The sequence below is a fragment of the Danio rerio genome, chromosome 25, assembly GCF_049306965.1.
Source record: "Danio rerio strain Tuebingen ecotype United States chromosome 25, GRCz12tu, whole genome shotgun sequence".
NCBI lineage: Eukaryota > Metazoa > Chordata > Actinopteri > Cypriniformes > Danionidae > Danio > Danio rerio.
Genome location: NC_133200.1, coordinates 3290316 through 3302124, shown reverse-complemented (window position 1 = coordinate 3302124; position 11809 = coordinate 3290316). Strand labels below are relative to the sequence as shown.

Genomic DNA, 11809 nt, shown 5'->3' with positions numbered 1-11809 from the left:
TAAAAAGGATTCAATTATGCGCACATATATTTACCGCATCTGACCGGTGGGTATTTGTTAGGATCGAGCGGAAATTAATGTGGCACCACATCGTGCAAATATTATTCAATCCTTCATTTTCCTTCGACTTGGTCCCTTATTTATCAAGGGTCGCCACAGTGGAATGAACCGCCAACTTATCCAGCATATGTTTTACACAACGGTTCTGGGAAACACCTTTACATATTAAAAAAAGCTACTCTCCAACACTGATTATTGGATGGATTTAACATTGAAACATGGTTATAAAGGATGACTGCTAAAGCCAGGACGAGCATTAGATTTAATGTGAAATTGTGGTCAACTTTTATTATTTTTTTTAGATTAGATGAGTAATTATTAATATACCAATATATTAAATGTAATGTACACTATTAACATATATTCTAGTTATTCCAATGATGACTGCTATAACCAGGCCTTAGATTTAATGTTAAATTGTGGTCAACTTTTATTATATTTTTTTAGATCTAAGGAGTAATTTAATTACATTTAATTTATTTATTTTAATTGTACGCAAATTGTAAATGATGATTGCTATAGCCAGGACGAGCGTTAGGTTTTATGTGAAAATCATAATTGTGAAATTGTGGTCAACTTTTATTATGTTTTTTACATTGGAGGAGTCATTAATAATATCCTAGCTAATTTAATTTGTAAACATTGATTGTATGCAGTTAGGGCTTCATGGTGGTCCAGTGGGTAGCAAAATCGCCTCACAGCAAGAAGGTCGATGGTTTGAGTCGCGGCTGGGTCAGTTGGCATTTCTGTGAAGAGTTTGCATGTTCTCCTCGTGTTCGTGTGGGTTTCCTCCGGGTGCTCCGGTTTACCCCACAAGTCCAAAGAATGAGTGTGTGTGGATGTTTCCCAGTGATGGGTTGCAGCTGGAAGGGCAACCGCTAAGTAAAACATATGCTTGAATAGTTGGAAGTTCATTCCGTTTTGGCGACCCCGGATTAAAAAAGGGACTAAGCCAAAAATGATTGAATTAATGTATGCAGTTTTTCAAATGATGGTTCTATATCCAGGAAGAGAATTAAATATTATGTGAAATTGTGGTCAACTTTTATTATATTTTTAGATTGGGGTTATTGATAATATACTAACTAATTTAACTGATTTACATTTACTGTATGTAGTTATTCAAAGGATCACTGCTATAGCTGAGAAGAGCATTAGATTTTATGTGAAACTGTAGTCAACTTTTATTTTTTATTTTTTAGATTGGAGGAGTAATTAATAATATATTAGCTAATTTAATGTATTTACATTTACTGTATAGTTATTGAAAGGATGACTGCTATAGCTAAGAAGAGCATTACATGTTTTGTGAAATTGTGGTCATTAATATTTTTATATTAATTATATTTTATATTAATAAAATAATATTAATTATTAATAAACTAATATGTATATGCACTAATTACTTTTATATATTATTATTTAGTGTAATTTATTTTGATATTACATATTTTTCCTCTATTTTCTGTCTGCTCTTCTGTGAGATACTAATTATTCTGTTGAAAATGGTATTCATCATTTTTAGAGTAAATAATCTTGTGTGCATGTATGTTTTACAGGTTAGCGTGTCATTATATATTGTATTAATATTAATTGTACTGCATTTAGCAAAGTAAACCCCCAATGGGGTAAGCAAAATAATCTTATGTCAAAATGAAAAACAAGAATATTTTGCATACACTGTTGGCCGCTTATTTAGCTCGTTTTACGGGAAATTTCTTAAAACAAGATGCTATTTTTGCTTCTTTAAAAAAGCTTCTTGATTTAATAATTTTTAGACATTTGGACTAGCAACAAGACAAAAAATCTAAGTAAGATAGGCATTTTTTTGCAGTGAACTCGTATGCTGCTATTTTCATATGAAATAAAGAGAATCTTTTCTATACAAGGACAGTTCATAGTGGGAAGTCGAGCTTTAAAGATGCAAAAAAAAAGTCATTAAAGCATCATAAAAGCAGTTCATATAACTTGCATGTGTAAGTCTGCTGAAGTTGTATGCAAACTTTGTGCCAGAAGCAGCTTTCACAGAAAATCTAGCCCTATCCAAATAAAGCTAGATTTACATCTGGGTCTCTGTGAAATCTCCAAAATCTCTGAATGACATAGAGATCTGAATGAATAATCTGGGAATTTTCATGTCTGACAGAACCTCTGCTTTATGAAGAGACTCAATAGATGTATTTAGGACATCGGCGGTAATGCTCTGGAAGATAATAACCTTGGAAAGCTCACCACACGAGACATAACCTTATCGAGACCTTCCGTTTACAGCTGGCTGAATGTGATTTTAATCTGTCTCTCACCAGGTCAGGACTCGAAGGGTTTAACTTATTAAACCAAACAACCTGCAATCAGAGGAGCCTCATTGTACATTCTGTTTGAATGTGAGCCAAGCAGAAAGCAATCTCACGACCGCATTAAACAAACCAATCTGTCAAATAATCCTATTCTATTTTCAAAAGCAAAGGGCAAAGGTAGCAGTGTTACTTTCAAAACAAGTGGTTAGGGTGAAGCGTTAATAAATAATTCGCTTAAATATGAAGTTACTGGTTACAAGTTTTAAACTTGAAGGAGTTGCTCTGTTGAACCCATACAGGAATCTGAAATATGTGTAAATAAATCTGTGAATCATTTTGCGATGCATGTTTTATCCATTCATTCATTCATTTTCCTTCAGCTTAGTCTCTTATTCATCAGGAGTCGCCACAGCGCAATGAACCGCTAACTATTCCAGCATATGTTTTACACAGTGGATACCCTTCCAGCCACAAACCAGTACTGGGAAACACCCATACACACTCATTCACACACAGACTCATACACTACAGCCATTTAAGTTAATCAAATTCAACTATAGTGCATGTGATTGGTACTGAGGGGGAAACCGGAGCACCCAGAGAAAACCCACGCCAACACCGGGAGAACATGCCAACACACAGAAAGACCAACTGACCCAGCCGGGAGTCAAATCAGCGACCTGCTTGATGTGAGGCGACGATGATAACCACTGACCACCGTATTAATTTTCATTTTTTATTTGCGATTTTGAGTTGCAATATGGGATCTAGGTCTTTCCTCCAACAACTTTTGATGTTGAAAAGTTTGAAAAAGTGACTTTTATTGACATTTTTAATAGTTTGAATTAAAATATTGTCTGCGATGGTGTAAATTATGATATAAAAAAACTTGATGATCATATGCAAGAACATTTTCTGTTATTTTACCAATTTAACTCTACTGAGTTTATAGAGTTAATATGATTTACAGTTTTTCTCAGTCACTTTGGTGCATTTCTCACAACACTATTTACATTTGCACAATAGTTAATGCATTTCTCAAAACAATTAGTCATTTATGCACATCCTAGTAGCAGTTTCTCATTCCTTCCAACAAATTGCTTTTGGACATGCATCAATTGTTTTTATACAACTCTCTGCTATTTAACACATTATCCTTTGCTTATGTCATGTCAGTCAAAAGTAACTAAACTTGTAAATGCTAAGTAGTCATTGCATATAAAACTAATAGTCCTCATTTCATTACTTGAGTCATTACATACAAAAATGTTGAACTAGTTGTCAAAATCGGTCAAGCAAATTTTATTTAAAAAAAAATTAAATCTTCATTTTTCTGAAAATGTCTTCTAAATTGAACAATTTCATGCATGATTTACAAACCTGTGTTGAAGGTTCAGTTCCAATATGTTCTGCAATATTGTTTACAGTTGAGCCCAGCTCTACCCAAAGGAAGCTTATGTTTGTTGTAAATAAGAGTGTGTTTATTCTTCTGCACAATGCTGTGATTAAATTAGAATTGCAACGAGCATATGCAGTAAAATTGTGAAACATACATATTCATTGTCTTGTACTCAGATACCTCACTAAATGCAGTGATGTCTAACATTGCTGTAGTTTTTAAATGGCTGTGCAAATAGTATATAGTTCTGTTTTGAGCATTTTCAAGAAGTGTCACCAACATCTGACTTTTTTGCATTAAAAAAATGTCCAGAGAAAACTCATAATGAAAACATGACTAAGCCATTTGACTATCTTGTTCATAAACAATGGTGTCAGGACTTTTCATTTTGAGGACACTGACACTTTGATTGACATCAATACTTGCTTATCAGCTAGGTTTTGCAGTTTGTACTAATTGTTTTGAGAAATCCATTAAATGTTGTGCAGAAATGCACTAGTGTTGTGAAAAACGCACCAAAGCGACTAAGAAAAACTGTAAATTTATGATGCTATTATTTTTTTTATCTTTAACATCAAACATTTTATTTACAGTTTATATTATGTAGATGTTTTTTAAATTTACATCTCACATTTTTAGTTTACATCTAATATATTTATATATCTGCAATGTGGTGTCATGAAATATTTGCTATGTTTTGTTATTTTTGTTTCCCTCATATCCCGACTAGATAGATAGACAGACAGACAGACTTTCAGATAGATAGATAGATAGACAGACAGACAGACAGACAGACAGACAGACCTAAATATATACAGTTGAAGTCAGAATTTGCCCTCCTGTGAATTTTGGTTTCTTTTTAAAATATTTCTCAGATGATGTTTAACAGATTCAGGAATTTTTCACAGTATTTCCCATAATATTTCTTTTTTATCTGGAAAAAGTCTTATTTGTTTTATTTAGGCTAGAATAAAAGCTTTTATTTTTTAAAAGCCATTTTAAGGTCAATATTATTAGCCCCCCTAAGCAATATTTGTTTTGGATTGTCTCCAGAACAAATCACTGTTATACAACATCTTGCCTAATTACCTTAACTTTACCCTAATTAACCTAGTGAAGCTTTAAATGTCACTTTAAGCTGAATATTAGTATTTTGAACAATATCTAGTCAAATATTATTTACTGTCAGCATGGCAAAGATAAAATAAATCAGTTATTAGAAATGAGTAATTATTGACCTTAATTAAAATTCTAGCCGAAATAAAATAAGACTTTTTCCAGAAGAAAAAATATTATCAGACATACTGTGAAAAAAAAATCCTTGCTCTGTTAAACATTATTTTAGAAATATTTAAAAAATACAGGGGCTAAAACAGGGGCTAATAATTCTGACATTATATATATATATATATATATATATATATATATATATATATATAAATAAATTATATATATATATATATATATATATATATATATATATATATATATATATATATATATATAGTATAATGTAATATAATATATAATATTATATATACATATATATATATATATATATATATATATATATATATATATATATATATATATATATATATATATATATATATATATATATATATACAGTGTCTGTGTGTGTGTGTGAATTCAGGAATTTTTCACAGTATTTCCCATAATATTTCTTTTTTATCTGGAAAAAGTCTTATTTGTTTTATTTAGGCTAGAATAAAAGCTTTTATTTTTTAAAAGCCATTTTAAGGTCAATATTATTAGCCTCCCTAAGCAATATTTGTTTTGGATTGTCTCCAGAACAATTCACTGTTATACAACATCTTGCCTAATTACCTTAACTTTACCCTAATTAACCTAGTGAAGCTTTAAATGTCACTTTAAGCTGAATATTAGTATTTTGAACAATATCTAGTCAAATATTATTTACTGTCAGCATGGCAAAGATAAAATAAATCAGTTATTAGAAATGAGTAATTAAATCTATTATGATTAGAAATGTGTTAGAGAAATCTTCTTTCCGTTAAATAGAAACTGGGAAAAAATCAGCCTGATCTCATGAGAAAACGTAAGTATATTACGTTTTGCCAGTTTAGTGGCTAATTCGTACGAATTCGTACGAGTTCAGTCGTACGAAATGCTACGATTTTAAAAAGGAGGCGTGGCACCTGACCCCACCCCTAACCCCTACCGTCATTGGGGGATAAGCAAATCGTACTAAATTGTACGAATTAGATTGTACGAATTCATACGAATTGGCCACTAAATGAAAAAGTTACGAATTGCCGTGAGATTGTATTGGAAAAAATATACAGGAGGCGTAAATCTGACTTCAACTTTACATCTGTGAATATATCTCAAGTCAGGATGTTGACATTAAACAGTGACTAGAAGCCAAGTTTTACACTTTCTTTCCACCTTATGAAGTTGTAATTTGTCACACGTTGCATTTTAATGTATCACACAAGCCACATCGACTCATCACTCTCTCTCACTCACACACACACCTTCCACATAAAGGTGTCGATATCCTCGCCTTCATTACAGCTGCAGCAACCCCGGGTCCTCATCACGCTGAGATACATAATTAACACACAGATCAGCCAGGAGACGGGCAGAGGGCGCCTGAGCCACTAATGATGCCAGAGAGACTGACTTCACGAGAAAAAAAGAGAAAAGTGGACAACGTTCAGATAATTGAGAGCTATATTAATACAGGCTTTCTTGTGCGCAAAGACTAAAGCAATAGCTCCCTGAAAAATTTGATTCCCTCATCATTTACTCACCTTTATGATGTTTCAGAGAAGCATTACTTTTCAAAGATGTACTTGTTTCTGTTAGACACAAAAGAAGATGCTATGAAAAATGTTCACAACTCAATAAATAACTTAATTCAATCACACAACTCAATAAATAACACTGTTGAAGGCAAAATTATGGGAAATTTTAATTCCTTTTTAAATATGTCCAAAGTGCAGTTTAACAGAGGTTTTTTAAACACATTTTTAAACATAATAACTAACTTTTAATAACTGATTTATCTGATCTTTGCCATAATGACAGTAAATAATATTAGATATTCTTCAAGACACTAGTATTCAGCTTAAAGTGACATTTAAGGGTTAACTAGGGTAATTAGGTTGACAAAGGTTAATTAGGCAAGTCGTTGGACTACAGTGGTTTGTTCTGTAGCCAATAAAAAAGTTATAATTTCTAATAATATTTGATTCCAGTCAAAATAAAAAAAGAAAAATATAATTGTAAATACTGTAAAAAATGTCCTTGCTCTGTCAAACATCATTTGGAGAACATTTGAATAATTTTGTTTATAATTTAGTCGTGACATGGCATGGAGCGTAATCCTGCTGAAAGTAGCCTTCAGAAGACGGGTACACTGCGGTCATAATAGGATGGACATGGTCAGCAACAATACTCGGGCCCAAATGCATTGAGTTGCTGCCATGTGATTGGCTGATTAGAAACTTGCATTAACAAGCAGTTGGGCAGGTGTACCTAATAAAGTGGCCAGTGAGTGTGTATACATACATATTCAAATTAAAATTACTGCAAAATATTGGAAAAATATTACTAAAAAATTGTAACACAATTTTATATTTTTTTGTGGTTGTTGTTTTTATAGACTTTTGCTCTTTTTACATTTTTTTGAAATATTTTTTTCTAACATATACATTTAGGTTTACTAATTTTAGACTGTTCTCATGTTATTTTGTTAGATAAGCTCCAGATTTGGCTTTAGTACTGACTAATCTTATGTATATGCTCAAATATATTATTGAAAAGCTTTCTATATAAAAATATTCATTTAAAATAGAGATTTGAGTGGTAAATATATATATATATATATATATATATATATATATATATATATATATATATATATATATATATATATATAAAATATAAAAATATAATATAATATAATATTTATATAATAAACAGGGGGGCTAATAATTCTGACTTCATATATATATAAAGTCAGATATATATATATATATATATATATATATATATATATATATATATATATATATATATATATATATATATATATATATATATATATATATATATGAAGTCAGAATTATTAGCCCCCCGTTTATTGTTTAAAGAAGAGAAGATTTTTTTCAACACATTTCTAAACATAATAGTTTTAATATGATGACAGTAAATAATATATACTAGGTATTTTTCTAGACACATCTATATAGCTGAAGTGACATTTAAAGGCTTAACTACAGTAGGTTAATTAGTTTAACTAGGCAGGTTAGGGTAATTGGGCAAGTTATTGTATAATTATGGTTTGTTCAGAAGAAAGCTTAAAGAGGCTAATAATTTTGACCTTAATTAAAATTCTAGCCGAAATAAAATAAGACTTTTTCCAGAAGAAAAAATATTATCAGACATACTGTGAAAAAAAATCCTTGCTCTGTTAAACATTATTTTAGAAATATTTAAAAAAGAAAAGAAAATCAAACAGGGGCTAATAATTCTGACATTATATATATATAAATATATAAATATATATATATATATATATATATATATATATATATATATATATATATATATATATAATATAATATAATATATAATATTATATATATATAAATATATATAAATATATATACAGTGTGTGTGTGTGTGTGTGTGTATGTGTGTATATACTTGCAGATTTATTCTCTTTATCTTAGCTTCAGCACTGTAGGGGAAAAAATGTTTGAAATAACCTCCAACAACATGATAGAGAGCAAAACATAAGCAAACCTAAATTTCTGGCTGAAATAACCTCGTAATGAGCCACTTATTTTCTATTGCCTGTTTGCCTGACGCCACTGAGCAGCAATTTGCAGCATCTCTGTGATCATTACAGCTAGATTAATGACCGTTTGAGCAGGTCCAGTTTTCCTAATCTGGGGCCAGCACTGGAGGCCCACGATGAATTATTAATACCTCCATGCTGAGATGGCATCGTTTGGTGTGTATGTGAGTGTGTGAAAGAGTGCGAGTTTTTATCTCTCATTCTGTTCTAACATGACTCCTGTATGAAATCGGTTAAGCGGTCCACTTCCTCCTGCAGATTTGCCGGTAATCGTTTTCGCCAGACCTCGTCTAGCCTCTTTGATATATCTTTAATCTACCGTTAGTTAAATTATGAGGAAATCCTCACCCGTTCCTTCACATTTATTCGGATCCGTTTCAAAGGCATCCTACGACAGCTCTCGCCCTAAGAGAGAGAGAAAGAGAGAGAGAGAAATGAAATTATTAGTGAGAAATATTTCAGGAACGCATGCATATCACAAAGATCAAAGACGAGACAGAGGGAAAAAAAAACACTTATGCAGCAAAAATACAAGATCTTTTAAGCTCTGGGAAGTTGAAGTTCGCTCACTATGTGCTCTACATAGGCGTCCCCTGTTTTAAGTGTACAACTTTGATTGCATTAATGGTTAAAACTTTGATGTTTCCGCTAAGCAAACACACACAAAAATAAGTCACAAAGAACCAAAACAACACAGATGACATCAAATGGTGACATACTTAAAGAGTATGGCATTTAATGAGAATAGCTGTAGTTCATATGGAGAACTTTAGGTTTTGCGTATGGGCCACAACAACAAACCACTGTGGTATTTTAGTTACACACAAGTTAGTTTTTGATGTGTAAATCTTTAATAAGCTGATAAATATTCATGGTAAGCTACTGATTTTTGTCAACGTGACGTCTGATGCTGATGCTAATAGAAAGAGATTGTGGATCTTACCATGAAAGTGGCATCTCACATGAAAAAAATGCTATATTTTTTGTTTTTTTTACGCTACCACAGTAAGTATTCAGTGTAGAGTTTCCCAATAGTTTGATAACTAATCCAGTATATTGTAGCCTAGTATTAAATATATTGAACTAACAAACTAATAAATACTGTAGTATACTTTCATTTTCACTAGAGTGAACCAGGTTGCGAATTACAGGAGGGTTTGGGGGGGACTGACCCCACTAATTAACTCTTGATCCTCCCTGAAGGACATCAAAACAAGACGTATCAGGGGTCAGCCCATTAATAGTAAGAAATAGCTGTCTCAGAACTATATCTTAAATATTAATAATTAAAAATGTATAATATAAAAATATAAAACATACATTCGACCCCCCTATAATGGTATATCATTGTAAATGCATAAGCAATCAATGCAAGGAAAAATATAACTCAACAGTGTGAAACTGGCAGTTCTACAGCATCGACATCTTGTATTCACAAAACACATTTCTTGTAAAATAAGTGTTTATATCTGCATGTGGCCTACAAAAAAAGACAAATTAGACACATACTGTGCATAGTTTGATCTACAGTAACCTCTAAAATAGTCACTAAATATCCCTTAATTAATTCAAATACTTTACAATAGTAAGTTTTTTTATTTTTTATTATAGTATTAAATTACAATATGTGGAAAAAATCATCCATTTTGAGTTCATGTTGACTAATAAAATAATAAACATTAAATTACTATAGTTTTCCCAGTGTTGGCCTGCTGGAAGGGCATCCGTTGAGTAAAACATGTAACGTTACTGGATAAGTTGGCGGTTCATTCCGCTTTGGCAGCCCCTGATTAATCAAGGGACTAAACGGAATAGAAAATGAATAAATGACTAGTTTTTTTTTCATATGGAAATCAAAACATCCATTTTGAGTTTATGCTGTCACATAATGTAATATATAGTATTAAATTACTATCGTTTTTTTTTGATGTGGAAATCAAAACGTCAATTTTTAGTTCATGTTGACTCATAACATAATATATCATAATATAATATGTAATATATACATATGTAACGTGGAAATATATTATAAACGGATAAAGATTGACGGTAACGTTAACGTTACCTTTGTTTTGTTGACTTCCAAGCGTTGTCAGATTCCCCTCAGAAAAGTAACATTCAAAAATTCGACGATTTTTGAGTTCATGTTGACTTTTAACAAAACACACGATTGCATTAACGTTACATCTAAACATTTGTAACGTTTCAACGTATAATACACGGATAAATATCATAATATATTAAGATTTTATCACGACGTGAAATAACCGAAACACTCGGCGCGCAATTGTTGTTATGGTAACCTCATTAGGCGGAAGAACTTTTCTTAGTAAACTTTCTTAGTATATGATTTCACACAGTAAGTTATATCTACTTTATATTTATAATGGATTTCAACAAACCCACTCTGCTACTCTCAATGAAATTTTTATCGATCACTTAAATGATTTACTCGTGAAGACATCTTCTGCAACCACGGATTCATTACAAGAGGTCATATGCAGAGATCTAGCTGTGCAAATCTAATATCCAGTCCAAATGGATTTATGTCAAAGCTAAATTAAACATCATCAGCTGCTTTGATCTTAAAGTCCAGTCACAGAACGGAAAATACCGCCATCTGCTGACCAACATCATCCCTCAGCCATTTTATGTCATATTTAAGAGACCAGAAAATACTATAATATTACCGTTATTAAATGGATTGAAGATAAAGCACCATGGTGCTTTTTACTGCCGATAAACAGAAACCAGTGTAGTAAAGTGCTCTAAAATAAACTGACATAACAGTGCTAGTATTTGCTGACTGTGTTCTATATATATATATTTGGGAAAATGCCTATCATGCTTTATTGTAATTGCCTATTGACAAAAGTTCACTTTGGATGAAGCACGTTTAATTGTTTTATGGAAACTCTGATTAATCTTACTTAAGACAATGCTGTGTATCTGGATTTACTGTCGTGTACAGATTAGTATTCACAAAATAAACTGGAATAGTACAAATTATTACAAAAGGTGACACAGTGGCTCAGTGGTTAGGACAGTAGCCTCACAGCAAGAAGGTTGCTGGTTCGAGTCCCAGCTGGGCGTGGGTTTCCGCCACAGTCCAAACAGAAAGGTGAACTGAATAAGCTAAATTCTCACCCTGCCCTAATTCAAGAGCAAGGTGAGAGGGAGTTTTTTTGCCTCCCTCTTCTG

At 31.7% G+C, this 11809-nt stretch overlaps 1 long non-coding RNA gene across 1 annotated transcript; it reads right to left on the bottom strand.

Moving 5' to 3' along the window:
* Positions 1-3099: 3099 nt before the first annotated feature.
* On the bottom strand, positions 3100-11208 carry LOC137489313 (uncharacterized). The gene is made up of 5 exons (XR_011010496.2): positions 10674-11208; positions 8957-9013; positions 6555-6602; positions 5626-6423; positions 3100-4866 (listed from the first exon to the last, which is right to left on the bottom strand). It is a non-coding gene; the product is annotated as an uncharacterized lncRNA (long non-coding RNA).
* Between the last annotated feature and the right edge of the window lie 601 nt (positions 11209-11809).